This window comes from Petromyzon marinus, chromosome 14 (genome assembly GCF_048934315.1).
Source record: "Petromyzon marinus isolate PM22_M1 ecotype Great Lakes invasive population chromosome 14, UKy_Petmar_22M1.pri1.0, whole genome shotgun sequence".
Taxonomy (NCBI): domain Eukaryota; kingdom Metazoa; phylum Chordata; class Hyperoartia; order Petromyzontiformes; family Petromyzontidae; genus Petromyzon; species Petromyzon marinus.
In genome coordinates this window covers 14,277,750-14,293,907 of record NC_133680.1, presented here as the reverse complement: position 1 = coordinate 14,293,907, position 16,158 = coordinate 14,277,750, and the positions used below count along the sequence as shown (strand labels likewise).

Sequence of the window (16,158 nt, the reverse complement as noted above, 5' to 3'; positions counted from 1 at the left end):
CCATTTATGTACATACTATTTGTATGTCTAAAAAAAAACTTCATCGAGAGTAATTCATACATGGTTTTACAAATAAATATTGATTTAATTATAATTATTTTTATCAAGCACTCTTCATTAATGAACTCAATAACTCATGAACCTAAACTAAGACATGTCAAAATAATAAATTTGAGAAAATGCTGAAAGCCATTTTCTGAATTAGCTGAAAGCTGAACAAGCATAAGTTTCGAGTCAAGCTTTAAACCTTAATCTCAGAGGAAAACATGTCCATCCATAGCTTATTCCGAAAGGTGTGCCACGGGTACAGATGTGAGAATGTGTGACCGTCATCAGCGCTGCAGGAGAACTGAGTTTTGAAAAAATTAGGTGCTGCTCATAATCCTTGTATTGGCAGAATAATCTGGTCGTGACACTTCATGACGATGATGTGATTGTTTGCAGAGGTTCACGGTTCGCATCTGGTTAATACTGTGGGTCTAATGACTACAGAATACTTTGCTCCGTCTGCTTGACAGTGGACGTAAAAGATCCCACGATGTAATTCGTGGAAGAGTAGGCCATTGTGTGCCGGCATCATCGTCCAAATTTGCCAAATAAAAATCAGTTGTAAATTACTTAATTGGGAAACACACAAAGCAATCCTTACCCCCTCCTTTGAACATTTACCAGAACCCTCCTGAAACAGCATTGAGACCCTCCTGAAAGTGTAATAATAACTGCTGATTGCTATTTCCTGCTGGTTTGGCCACTCTATTACTGAATTGGGTGGAAACAGTTTATGCTCGCACCTGAATGAAGTCCTATTCGTGGCTCTCGGTCTGTGAATTTCGCACGCCGTATATACCTACATTAAACTTCTTTCACACCGTACATAGCTAACTGTGCTAATCGGAGGTGCGATGGCTGTGATGTGATGGCAGCGGTGTGTGGCGCATTAATATTGCAGGTGAACAAGCAGCAGCTCGTATCCATCAAGGACCGCTTCACCGTCTTCCTGCAAGGAGATTCCCAGATCGTGACCGATGAAGCATTTGTTAGCGTTGTCAAGTTTTATTACGAGGTATGTTCTCTGTAAATGTGCACTTTTATAGGAGAAGCCGCTCTCTGGAGAACAATGTGTCTCTATCAGTTGCACCCACAGATAATAATGCGTTGACACAGGGGAGCTATGATTAAAAGAGCATTTTAACATTTTTTGTCGATTTTTTTAATATATAAATTGTGGTGCTGTCATGGCCCAGCTCCTAGCATTGAAGAGGGAAACCAAAAAGACAAAGAGCCTTTAACAAACTGTTGGGGTAAGTGCTGTTAGGAATCACCCATGAATGCCGGCATGGCCACTTTTGTTTTCCCAGTGGCGATGTTTCCACACCACACCAGGTACTCATTAGAGGCTGAAACGACCATGGGAAGCCCAGGACCGATTTGATAATTGTCACTGGTGTTGGCTGTGAGCGGAAAGAGAACTCGGGGTCACCAGGTTTTTAGCGCAGCATGCTAACCGCTAAACTACAGCTCCCACACATCAATGAAACCATACTCTCCCTGATAAACATTTTAACAGTTTAACACGTAGGCTTTCACGATCAATATCATCCATAATACCGTTTTTTTGGGTTAAATTGCATCATTTAAAAAAAGTGTCGTTCAACCCGCCACCACCCGACAGCCAATTAGTTCAGTTTGTCACGTAAACAGAATGTGCGGATTTGCTCTCCAACACACGAACTGGCATGTTCTGTTTACTTGACAAACCTTACTAAATGGCTGTGTCGGGTGGTGGTGGGTTTAATGACACTTTTATATATTCATGCCATCTAACCCCAAAAATACCTGTATTATGAAACATTTTAAGTCTGATAATGTTGCATCTTACAACCGCTTCACATCCAGACATCTGGAAGCTCAAAACGTACATCCACTACCAGAGTAAATATCTCAAGCCACTTGCTGATATCTTTCAGATTCCACATCACGAACCAGGGTGCATATTGATGAGTGTTCCGAATACGAAATGTTAGAGACTTGAAACTCCTCATGGTGGCATGCTGAAGCATTGGATTTATTTTGCATTAATCGATTTCACTTGCCAGATTGCTGTGAATTTAGAGGGAATGACTCAGAGTAGCGAGGATTCACAGACTAGCGAGAAAGGCAAATGCCACGCGGTAAACTGGCACAAACAGTTGCCCACTCTAGATTCAGATGTTGTCGACCAATTAATTAGCATTTACGTGTGAGAGGAAACCGGAACACCTGGGGAAAACCCACACGTTCGATGGGGCAGCACTTTCTCCCATACGGACGGAACAGGTGGAGCAAGGCCGTTGTCATGGAGTCAACATTGGGGGGGACCAAATCTTCCAGGTGGTCTGGGGTCCCCCCCAGACAAAATTATAAATTTGAAAACTAATTTCCTGCCATTACCTGCCTAAAATATTTTTAAAAAATCACTAATACATGGGATGGACTTTTTATTTATTTTTTACAATAATGTCTAATGGTGTATTGTATTACATTGCTGTTTTTCTTTTTTTTACCTTTTCTTGTTTCATTGTATGTAATGGCAGAGATTAGGGATTCATAAAGTACAACCATAACCACAATCATATGAACAGAAATCTATGCACTGTTACTGTATATGAAGATCAGATATTGTGGCCAAGGTTTAGCAAATTGTTGTTTTTATTTACATAGCATCGCAGTTATTGTTTACAAAAATATTTTTTGACAATATATTACGGGGGACATTTTGAGCATATTTGAATATATATTATAATTAGGGGCTTGAGGTGGAGTCCATATTTTTGCTGTACCGCCTTCTCCTGACGTGTTATGGTTGTGTAACTCCCTCCTGGACGCCCACGAGAAGGGACAACATTTCTGCGATCCACCAACCCTCGCCTCCATGGCGATGGATTAAGGAAAAGCGTTGCAAATTTTTTTGGTTATGTCTTATATATAACTAGCGGGAAGTACCCGGCGTTGCCCGGGCGAAAAATATATTTTAAAACTTTTCTTAAAAACCTTACATATACATACACATACTAAGCAATTGTGAAAGCCTGGTGGGCCATTTGTTAATTTCTCCACCAACAAAATTATAAGAGGCTTGCAGGAGTCTAAAAAGTTATAGAAAGTTGGGCGTAAATAGTTGATCTAAAAGGTTTGCGAAAAATGTCGACCCCCCTCCCCCTCAGAAAATATATTTACCCCCGCGTAGGTATATATACCTACACAACCCTACATGCAAAAGAGTAAGTAGTATCTATTGACTCTGTAGTTGTATCTACTGACTGTACAGTAGTATCTACTGAGCCAGTAGTAGCTACTGACTGTATAGTAGTATTTACTGACTGAAACAGTATTTACTGACCATAGTGGTATATACTGACTGTTTTAGTATCTACTAACTCTATATAGCAGTCATAATAAAAGTTTTTGAGTTAGATCGCGTTGTTTATAAATGTGTCGTAAGCCTCCACCACCCGACATGGGCAAACAGTAAAAAATGTTTATTATGAATGATATTGGTCACGAAAGCCTACGTGTTAAATTCTATATAGCAGTATCTACCAACTTGATAGCAGTATCTACTTTCACTACAGCAGTGCATACCGACTGTGGTGGTACCTGCTATTATTACAGCAGTGCATACCGACTGTGGTGGTACCTGATATGATAACAGCAGGGTATACTGACTGTGGTGGTACCTTCTATGCTTACAGCAGTGCATAATGACTGTGGTGGTACCTGCTTTCACTACAGCAATGCATTACCGACTGTGGTGGTGCCTGCTATCACTACAGCAGTGCTTACTCACTGTGGTGGTACCTGCTATGTTTACAGCAGTGCATACTGCTGTGGTGGTACCTGCTTTCACTACAGCAGTGCATACTGACTGATGGTTCCTGCTATCACTACAGAAGTGCATAATGACTTTGGTGGTACCTGCTTTCACTACAGCAGTACATACTGACTTGGTGGTACCTGCTATGACTACAGCAGTGCATTCCGACTCTGGTGTACCTGCTTTCACTATAGCAGTGCATACCGACTGTGGTGGTACCTGCTATTACTATAGTATTGCATAACGACTGTGTTGGTTCCTGCTTTCACTCCAGCAGTGCATACTGACTGTGGTGGTACCTGGCTTCACCACATCAGTGCATACTGACTGTGGTGGTACCTGCTATGACCACTGACTGTGGTGGTACCTGCTATGACTACAGCAGTGCATACTGACTGTGGTGGTACCTGCTATGACTACAGCAGTGCATACTGACTGTGGTGGTACCTGCTATGATTACAGCAGTGCATACTGTGGTTGTACCTGCTTTCACAACAGTAGTGCATACTGACTGTGGTGGTCCCTGCTATGATTACATCAGTGCATATTGACTGTGGTGTGACCTGCTATCACTACAGTAGTACATGCTGACTCTATAGCAGTATATATCGACTCTATAGCACAAACTACTAACCTGACAGAGTGCCCTAGTGAGGCCTAGTCCCGTGCAGAGCCCCCGGCCTCGCCTAGATTGCCCAGCCGGCCGAGGCTGGGGGCTGAGCCGCTACCCCCGCCCACCATCCCCGCACCCACGCTACAATAATATTATTTAAGCACTATAATATTTGTATCTACCGACCCTATAGTAGTAAGTGCACACATTGAGGTGGGGGGGAGAGAAGAGGTCATGACACTTTGATTAATTTACCTTAGCGTTGTGTATTTTTTTTGCATTTTGAGCGTGAAGGAGAAATAAACCCACGCCCTCCACCGATGACGCGTGTGCGTTGCTAGGGGCAACCCCCAGGCAGCTTTAGCGGCGCGAAGGAATAATTGAATAATGCTGAATAGCACTAAATTGTCAATATAACTACTTTAACGTTGACGGATGGGAAAACGGAATAGCGCTGGCTCACCATGGGGCTTACGGCGTGCTGCCCGGCTACTTTTTTAAAATGTGAACCCCACAGTTCACGAGCCAAATCCTTCGCAAGTTGCGTGCACACAGACAGACAGACATACAAAAACTTACGTTTATAGGTAAGATAATAATTAGACAAATAAATAACGTTGTATCATGTCAAAACATCGCTAGCATGCATTATTCCTCAACTCATTCTGTCCCTTAGTTTCCATGGGTAAAATACAAATGGAATGTTGTAGCATGCGATGCTGTACTCTTGCACAAAGTTGTGTGGGAAACAGGAGAGGAGGCTGTGGAAAGCAGGAATGGCCACACATTGATTGCCCCTCGAGTTAACAGGATTTCTGGACACATTAGCTTTTTGCAAAGAGGTTTCTACCAGTTTAACATGTAGGCTTTCACTATCAATATTATCCATAATAGAGGTTTTTGGGTTATATCACATAAATATAAATGCGTCATTAAACCAACCACCACCCGACAGCCAATTAGTAAGATTTGTCACGTAAACAAAACATGCCAATTAGTTACGAATACAGCACACCGGTGTGTTGGAGAGCAAATCCAAAACAACATTTACAATTCGAGTAAGACGTTTAACCAGTAATTACAACCAGCCTCATCAGGCGACAGCCAGAGTTGTGGAGAAATGTTCCTGTTTTTGTCTTAAAGAAGGGATAAGTATATTACTGAAGTTATCAGCAGAAGGTGTGTACCGGATTAATTGCTCCTGTAGCAACTGCTATGTTGGTCAGATAGAACGAATGATCAGCATCAGGCTAAAAGAACTCCAAAGGTATATTAAACACTCCCAAACACACCTGTTCGCAATGGCAGAACACTCGTCCCAACAAGGACACTCAATTTATTTTGATAATTTTGAAGTTCTGCGCAAAACTAGCTACTATAAGCCAAGACTAATTAGAGAATCTATCGAAATTGAGAGAAATAAAATAATTTGAACCATTCAAATAGCTACAGGCTTAGTGGTGCTTGGAAGAGAATTATCAAGTAACTGCATGCCTATACAGGTCACCATACGTCGATCGTGATTAACTGTGAGCAGCCAATAGCAGGTATTGTGATTTCTTGCACCTAAAAAGGGCAGGATATGCATGAATGGTGTGCATGCATGGTCTATATTGCTTACCCTATGAATAACACAACCGGTAATGGATATCCATTGTAACTTATATGCATATATTAATCCCCTCCCTCCCCCCCGGTCTGGTCTTCACACCTGATTGGCTCACAAGTGACAACATCACATTTACTCCTCTATTTAAGACCAAACAAGAGGAGGATTTCTCCACAACTCTGGCTGTCGCCTGATGAGGCTGGTTGTAATTATTGGCGAAATGTCACGGAACTCGGATTGTAAATGTTGTAGTAGGTTTACTCTCCAACACACCGGTGTGCTAAACTACCGTATTTTCCCGCATATAACCCGCGGGGTATACTACTTTTTACAAACAAAACAAGACCCTGTGGGGTATATGGAGGTGCGGGCTATCCCAAAAATATTTTACACGTGTGAGATGTCATAACTCGTTTAATGTTTTCATGGTAGGACTATCCACTATGCAACACTTACCTTTGACTAAAGCACTGCTGAATAAACCACTCACACTAAAATTGCACATGTTATCACGTTTTAAATGATTCGAATTGTTTGTACAATGAAACGACAATGTTTGAAGTGTGCTCACTTTGTTTACCGTAATACTTTCAGTGGCTGTAGGGGGGTGCGAAAGTTTCAGCTGAGGCTATGGATTGCACAATGTGAAGGGCCTTAACAAGCATCTACCAGACGCAAAATCATAATTGCTGAGTCCCTTAGGCCGCTGCTATTGGCTGAGCACTATACAGTCGCGACCATGAGATTTGTATCAAACTTCCAATGGCTTTGTTGCCAGGAGGCAATGGCGTCACCGTAGTGCCGCTATTGTCTGCGCAGTGCGCAATCTACCAGTGCTAAAACTGTAAAGGGGTAACTACCGGTCCGGTAGCTGTAATATGATGAGGTCGAATGTTGGTATGCCTAACAGTACGCTTACTTACAGTGAGGGAAAAAAGTATTTGATCCCCTGATGATTTTGTACGTTTGCCCACTGACAAAGAAATTATCAGTCTATAATTTTAATGGTAGGTTTATTTGAACAGTGAGAGACAGAATAACAACAAAATAATCCAGAAAAACGCATGTCAAAAATGTTATAAATTGATTTGCATTTTAATGAGGTAAATAAGTATTTGACCCCTCTGCAAAACATGACTGAGTACTTGGTGGCAAAACCCTTGTTGGCAATCACAGAGGTCAGACGTTTATTGTAGTTGGCCACCAGGTTTGCACACATCTCAGGAGGGATTTTGTCCCACTCCTCTTTGCAGATCTTCTCCAAGTCATTAAGGTTTCGAGGCTGACGTTTGGCAACTCGAACCTTCAGCTCCCTACACAGAATTTCTATGGGATTAAGGTCTGGAGACTGGCTAGGCCACTCCAGGACCTTAATGTTCTTCTTCTTGAGCCACTCCTTTGTTGCCTTGGCCGTGTGTTTTGGGTCATTGTCATGCTGGAATACCCATCCACGACCCATTTTCAATGCCCTAGCTGAGGGAAGGAGGTTCTCACCCAAGATTTGACGGTACATGGCCCCGTCCATCGTCCCTTTGATGCGGTGAAGTTGTCCTGTCTCCTTAGCAGAAAAATACACCCAAAGCATAATGTTTCCACCTCCATGTTTGACGGTGGGGATGGTGTTCTTGGGGTCATAGGCAGCATTCCTCCTCCTCCAAACACAGCGAGTTGAGTTGATGCCAAAGAGCTCCATTTTGGTCTCATCTGACCACAACACTTTCACCCAGTTGTCCTCTGAATCATTCAGATGTTCATTGGCAAACTTCAGACGGGCATGTATATGTGCTTTCTTGAGCAGAGGAACCTTGCGTGCGCTGCAGGATTTCAGTCCTTCACGACGTAGTGTGTTACCAATTGTTTTCCTGGTGACTATGATCCCAGCTGCCTTGAAATCATTGACAAGAACCTCCCGTGTAGTTCTGGGCTGATTCCTCACCGTTCTGATGATCATTGCAACTCCACGAGGTGAGATCTTCCATGGAGCCCAAGGCCGAGGGAGATTGACAGTTCTTTTGTGTTCCTTCCATTTGCGATTGATTGCTTCTGTGGACAGGTGTCTTTTATACAGGTAACAAGCTGAGATTAGGAGCACTCCCTTTAAGAGTGTGCTCCTAATCTTAGCTCGTTACCTGTATAAAAGACACCTGGGAGCCAGAAATCTTTCTGATTGAGAGGGGGTCAAATACTTATTTCCCTCATTAAAATGCATATCAATTTTTAACATTTTTGACATGCCTTTTTCTGGATTTTCTTTTTGTTTTTCTGTCTCTCACTGTTCAATTAAACCTACCATTAAAATTATAAACTGATAATTTATTTGTCAGTGGGCAAACGTACAAAATCAGCAGGGGATCAAATACTTTTTTCCCTCACTGTATCTACCAGTTACGTGTTACTTATTTATTGGATATTTACTTTTGTTACTTATTTACTGTTTTAAGTTCTCTCGTTTCCGGTTAGTTTGTTTCCTTTGTGCACGTTATGATTTTAATGTTAACAATTGATAGTGGAATGTATTACAAATGTAAACTTTGTATTAATATGATGGAATTAAGCTGCGGCAATGACGTTAAACATATGAATGCATGCAGGGTATATGATGATGCAGACTATCTGAAATTTGTTTTGCACAAAACGCTATTTTTGCGGGGTATATGTGCTTGCGGGTTATATGTGTATGCGGGAAAATACGGTAGTAACTAATTGGCATGTTTTGTTTACGTGACAAACCTTACTAATTGTCTGTGTCGGGTGGTGGCGGGTTTAACTACACATTTATATTTACGTGGTCATCTGCATTACATTTATGAGCCTTGTACATTCACTGGTGAAGCACGTGAGTGTGTTGATGTTGGCTTGCTTTTTGCGTGACCTTGCGGGGACTTTACCAGCTGAGGTTGACCCCCCCCCCCCCGCTACTGTGACTTGCCACTTCAGGACTACTTGAAGAGCAACCGCGTGGCGCGTATCGTGCAGAGCGGCGGCTGGTCCACCAACGACTTCAGAGAAGTCTTCAAGAACTACATTGAGAAGCGCGTTCGTCAGATGCCTGAGATTGCGGGACTGACCAAGGAGACCGTGCTGAGCTCCTGGATGACAAAGTTTGACAAGATTTTCATGGGTGATGAGGCGCCGAGGCCGTCGACACGAATAACAGCCAGCAGCTTCTCGGATCTCATCCTCAGCAAGGATCAGCTGTATGAGATGTTCCAGCACATCTTGGGAATCAAGAAGCTGGAGCACCAGCTCATCTTTAATGCCAGCCAGGTGAGTAGGAGATGCTGATTAAATAAGGAAGGAGTAGTTGTTCTTCTTCAGAGGTTGAAAATAAATGTTGAACATTTGCCATGTGTGCTGTATTCCTTAAGCTGTATTGTACGATCACTGCACAACACCTGACTTGGCACGTTGCTCCACGTGTACGGCTGGCTCGACGGTAGAGCGAGCTGCTGGTTGGGGGTTGACTCAGCCCATCATCACTTCGGGGTCGATAAAGTTGGTTCCACTTTGTGGGGACTCCCAACAGATTTTTTTGGATGATAGACGAACGCCTGTGGAATTTTCACCACTGGCTTAGCAGGCCTGCAAGCATGAGATAGGCACCAATGCTTCAATGCTCCTTTGAGCAGGAATCACTGCTGCCAACTTGTTTTCTTGTCCACAGATAATTCAGTTGCGCTGTCACCCACTTAGGGGGTGTTACCCCACTGCTCACCACCGAGGCCTCCTGTCTGGTCTCCTCTCTCTGTGCAGTTGGATCACCCAGACGAGCAGGCAGCCCAGATCCGCCGCGAGATGGACCAGCGTCAGAAGGTGGTGGAGCTGATCGCTAAGGTTGGTGACCCCTTCCCCCCTCACCCACCCACCAGAGCCTCATTGTGATGCGTTGTGTCTGTGTGCATCATTATTATCATCATCATCATCAACAATTCTTTAATCACTCAAAGCAAAACCGCACAACGAAATACTGACCACGCTGCAAACCATACAATCGAGAAGGTAGTACCAAGGCAAACAAGAATCTGTTCTGGATAAAATTGCGACCCTGAATGGTGAGATTGGTGGAGTGAATCATTTACCATCGAGCCACCGGTCACTAAGTGTAACAATCTATGGGGATCACTGGCTTTAGGGGTGTGGATGGTGATGGGGAGGTTGTGAGGTTGGGATCACGAGCTGTGAAGATGGTGATGGGGAGGTTGTGAGGTGGGGATCGCTGGATGTGAGCATGGTGATGGGGAGGTTGTGATGTGGGGATCGCTGGCCTTGAGGATGGTGATGGGGAGGTTGTGATGTGGCAGCAATAATGGAGGGGCACTGTGGCTTCTTTTGCAACCAGCGAGTGTGTAAAAAGGGGATTTTTAAATCGTGATTTTGTTTTAAACAACAACAAAAACAACAACGTGTGCTCGTGGTTTGATGTGATGTCTGCGTGTCACCCAGACATCAGGACTTGCATTGGATATAAACCTTTTACGTGTAGATAATTTGTGCATGAATATAGCGAATTTTCATATCGATGAGTTCTTGTATTAAAAAATAATTGCATAAAAATAAACAAGTAGTTAAAATATTTGATAAATCACCGAAATAAAATAGTAATGCCCTGGTACCAGGTTACTGACAGCCATAGTCTGGTTTGGACTTCGCAGAATCTCATCAGTCTAACAGGATAAGATAGGTAGCATGATGCTATGGGCAGGACTTATCTCATAATATGGACCCAAAAACGGAGTTCAGTGTTCCAGTCACTGTTGCCAAATGGGAGAGAGCTGATTGCGTCATCTTAATAAATCCATATCTTTTGTTTCCCTATTAATGGTGCAACTCAATGAAGGTCCGACATTTAGTTTTCCCAAAAATCCAGGTGACAAATCACAGTTTTTTTCATGAATTCTGGGAATGCCCACTTGTAATTACGATTTGGAATGAAATGGTCAAAAGCATGAAACACATGCTTTTCTAAAAACATGTGTTTCATGGAGCCTCAGTGAAGTGTGGAAACGTGGCAGGGTGGTGGCGCAGTGGTAACACTCGTGCCTAACAGCAAGAAGGACCTGGGTTCAATTCCCGACTTGGATGCCTACCTGTGTGGAGTTTGTATTTTCTCCCCCAATTCTGCATGGGTTTCCTTCGAGTTTTCCTCCCATAGCTGTAAATAAAAGTAAAGTATAACAATTATTGCCCAACAACATCGCCTCCTACTGAGAAAACTTGGCAGGTCCCTCCTAAAGAAGAGTTGAGACTCAGTAAAGTATTCCTGGCTAAATAACCATTATCTTACCTATATAAGTATTTTTTGTCTGTCTGTGTGTGTGTCTGTCTGTCTGTCTGCGCTGGTTACCTTGGAGACGTTTTAAACTGACAGACTGTGGGGTTTACGTATCGAAAAAGTACACGGATACCACGCCGAATGTCCCGGGACGAAAAAGCGCTTTTCGTATTTGAGATCTGTCAAGTTTAAAGTAGTTAAATTAACCATTTATTCCCTTTTTTAAGCACAGGATGGCGCCAGAGCATGCATCTGCGCATGCACGAGAAAGCCGGCTCTGCGGTGGTGGTTGCCCTAGCAACGCTCACACGTGATCGGTGGGGGGGGAATTCTCATTCGCGTAAAAAATTCAAAAAAATAGACAACGCTGAGGTAAATTCTTCACAGTGTGATGGCCTCTTCTCCCCAATATGTGCACTTACTACTATAGGGTCGGTAGATACTACTATTATAGTCCTTAGATTCTATGACTGTGGAGCGGGCAGGGGGACGGTGGGGGGGGGAAGCAGCCCATCCCCAGCCTGCAATGGTGCCACCTCAGCCGTTTGGGCAATCTAAGCGAGGTCGGGGGCTCTGCACGGGACTAGGCCTCACCACGGCACTCTCTGAAGTTAGTAGTTAACTGCTGTAGAGTCAATAGATACCATTATAGAGTTGGTATATAAGACTATAGAGTCTGTAGATACTACTGTAGTTATATAGATACTGTTGTAGAGTAAGCAGATACTGCTATAGAGTAAACACATACTGCTATAGAGTCAGCAGATACTACTTTAGATATTCTTGGTTCTTTCAGTAAAGTCACATAGATAGAAAATAAAAATAAGAAAATTATGAAGTAACATTTTATTTAAATAATAAAAGCAAAACACGACGTTTCGATCGCAACACAAGCGGTCTTTATCAGGTGGAGAGAAAAGAGGGGGCAAGCCTCCTAATGCAACTGCTTATAAGGGTTTACAAAGTGAGTGGGCGGGGGAACGAGAGCTTGGAGGAGGAGAGCTGTGTGGCGCAAACAGCAACAGCATGGGTGAGGCAGCCAGTCAGCCAGTGCCAATGTAGGAGTAGACAATGGGGGGAGGAAGGGGGTCGAGATAGGGGGAGAGAGAGGGGGGGGTTAGAGATCGGGGGAGAGAGGGGGGGTAGAGATGGGGGGGGGGCGGCATTGCACCTCACTACACACATCCACACTGCTGACAGTAGAGGTTGACATGAAAACACAAATCAAGTTATGACCCAAAGTGGTTGATGACATCTTTCCAATGGTTGCTGAGTTTTTAACCGTCATCTTGGTTGAAATTGTGTCTGTGTCTGTATAAATGGATGGCTTTGTGAACTAATCTTTGTTGATAGCCAGTCGGCTTGCAAAGTACCATCGTCTTAGAGAAATCAATTTCATTTGAGCCAGCCGCATTAAAGTAATCATCAGCCATGGCAAAAGTATTGATCCTGCCGTGTTTCAGATCTGCCTTATGTTCACGAACACAGTCCGAGATATGTCGTTTAGTTTCCCCAATGTAACTGCTGCCGCAGATACAACTTAGTTTGTAGACGCCAAGATATTGCATGTCAGGAATCTTGTCCTTCACAGAAGGGATCAGATCACAAATTTTATGCACTGTGTTAAATCGGACCTGGATCTTGTGTTTGTTCAAGATTTTTAAATCTTTTTGGTTATCCCTGCGATGTAAGGCAAGGTGATGGTTTTGATTGGAGCTTCAGATGGCTCCTTCTGCACGGTTGGGGTAATGGCTTTGTGGGTTGTGTAGTCAAAATATCCATTTGCCTTGAGAGCCTGGTGTACGTTTTGAGTTCACTGGTCAGGTGTTCATGGTCGAAGATGCATTGAGCTCTCTGGTGTAGCATTTTGATGAGGGAATTCTTCTGGGATGGATGGTGGTGGGAATCAGGTTTTAGGTAGGCGTCAATATGGGTTAGTTTCCTTAGACAGAGTGGCTCAATGAGCCATCTGGTCTCTTTTTAATTACGGCATCCAAGAAAGATAGCATGACATCCTTTTCTACCTCCATGGTGAATTTGATTGCTGGGTGTATGGAATTGATGTGGTTGAAGAATTGTTTCAGAGCCGGTCGGCCATGTTGCCAGATGACAAATGTGTCATACACATATCTCTTCCACAATGACGGACGTAGAGTGGATGCCTGGACTGGTGTCCGTCTCAAATTTTTCTATGAAAATGTTGGCCACAGCCGGAGATAAGGGAGAACCCATTGGGTTGCCTTCAGTTCGTTTGTCGAATGTTGTATTCTATGTGAAGCATGTATTGGTGAGGCAGTGTCTCACCAGGGCTGGTACATCAGCGTTCAGTCCTTGTTGGACCAAATCTTAAATTATTGCAATGGTATCGGGCACAGGAACTTTGAATAAAGAAACTACATCAAAACTAACGAGCAAATCACATGAGGATAGTGAGATGTCTTTAATTTATGATACCAGATGAGCTGAGTTAAAAACAGAAGAGGTGGTCTTACCAGTGAATGGCTGCAAGGTCTCAGACAGATATCGGGCCAGTTTATAGGTGGGTGAACCAATGGTGGAGACGATGGGATGAAGGGGTGTACATTCTTCATGGATTTTTGGTAAGCCATAAAGTCTGGGTGGTCTAGCAGCAGAAGATTTTAAGGGAAACCGTTTGTTTTTACGACTATAGTCAGTAGATATTACTGTAGATGCAGTAGATACTATTGTAGGGTCAGTAGTTACTACTATAGTTGGTAAGTACTACTATAGAGACAGTATATATACTACAGTCTGTAGATACCACTATAGTCAGTATATACTGCTACTGAGTCAGTAGATACTACTATAGAGGCAGTAGATACTGCTATAATCAGCAGATACTGCTTTAGAGTCTGCAGATGCTGCTGTAGAGTCAGAAGTTACTATGATAGAGTTAGTTAATACTGTAGAGTCAGTAGATACTACTGTAGGGTCAGTAGATACTTCTACGGTCAGTAGTTGCTACTACAGTAAGTAGATACTACTATACAGTCAGTAGCTACTACTGGGCTCAGTTGATAATACTGTACAGTCAGTGGCTACAACTACAGAGTCAGCAGATACTACTATAGAGTCAGTAGATACGACTGTCGAGCCAGATACTACTGTAGTGTGGTAAAATACGCGGTGTGCACTGTTGGCCGAGGGCAACCGAGGGCAGGCAGGTGCGCGTGTGCAACGTGAGGTTGCACGAGCAAACCTCCACCTCATTAAGGGGAGAATCGGGTGCAGACGGGGTTGGCCCGGGGTTGCAAGCTGACACCGGAGGTGTTGCCAGGGGGACTGCGATAAGGGGTGATTGATGGCCTGACAGGCGCCAGCCTGTGTGGCCCTAAAGAGACACAAGGGAGGAGCTTAACAATTGGGAGGGGGATATAAGAAGGTGTGTGAGAGTGGAGCGGGAGTTCGTCTTGCTGGGGACAAGAGAGAGAAGACGTCTCGCTGCTGCCGCTCAAGCCGGGAACGGACCTCAACCCTCACGAGTCCCCGGGCGGGTGATGGTTGATCCCCCCGCCCGGGTCAGACGAGTGAGTGGGTCTGAGGGAACGTAGGCTGTGTGAGCACTGCTGTATGCAAGCCTCTGTGTGAGTGCTGCTGTGTGGAAGCCTCTGTGTGAGCGTTGCTGTGTTTGGAGCCTTGAGTGCGGAGCTGCCGAGAGCGAGAGCTGCTGAGAGCGAGAGCTGCTGTGTGCAGGTTAGTGAGGTGTAGCGTAGATAAGTGGGAATTGGTAAACAGAAGTAACCGTAGCGACAGTGATAGGTGTGCCTACAACTGGTGCAAGAATAGGCTAATAAAGTGTAAGCAGGTGACCTGTGTAAGCAGGTGACCTGTTGCCAGTCTGAGTGATTCTCTAAGACACTACTATAGAGTCACTAGATACTACTTGCTGTATTGTATTTAGGGCGTGTAGGTATATATGCCTACGCGGGGGTAAAAATATTTTTTGAGGGTGGGGGGTCGACAATTTTCAGAAACCTTTTAGATGAACTATTTACCCCCCCACTTTCTTTAACTTTTTGGACATCTGTAAGCCTCTTATAATTTTGTTGACGGACAAATAGACAGTCAAACGGCATGCCGGGCTTTCACAATAGCTTAGTATTTGTGTAAGTATCTGTTATGATTTTGACATTAAGTTTTCAAATATATTTTTTCCCCTGGGCAACGCCAGGTACTTCCCACTAGTTAATAATAAATAACTAAATATATGACTTTGTAAGTTGGAATTTTTCCTGTTTCACATGTGACATTTTCATTCAGACTGCTGCAACAATATCCAGAAACTATTTCACACAAATGCCCTCCTGTGTCTCCAGAACGGAATCAATGGGAGACAGCAATGTGGCCGAAACGTCGTGATTTTTGTTATTTTATTTTTTACCTACATGACTTTACCGAATAGAACCAAAGAGTATGGATCCTTGCAGTCACGAAAGCTTCAAATCTAGAATTGATAACCTCTACGGGGAGGGCTTTCACCTATCTGTTACAGCTTTCAACAGACAACGGGACAAGAAGTCAAAGCTCATCGAGACGCTGACCTTCCTCAAGAGATGCCGCTTTGTCAAGCGTTTTGCTTCCTCCCACACAGCTTAAAGGATGCGACCTGGGCTTGGCTGTTTTCACTCCAACGCTGTCCTCAGGACAGCACGGTCCCTTCACCTGATGAAGGCCACTTGTGTAGTGGCCAAAACGTCGCGATTTTTATTATTTTATTTTTTACCTATGTGACTTTACCGAATAGAACCAAAGAGTATAATGATCAATGCTACCTGTGGGAAACATTTCGA

General features: G+C 43.7%; 1 pseudogene; it reads left to right on the top strand.

The window, feature by feature from the left end:
* LOC116942292 (calcium-dependent secretion activator 1-like) overlaps positions 1–16,158 on the top strand; it is an 82,323-nt pseudogene that overhangs the window by 11,736 nt on the left and 54,429 nt on the right.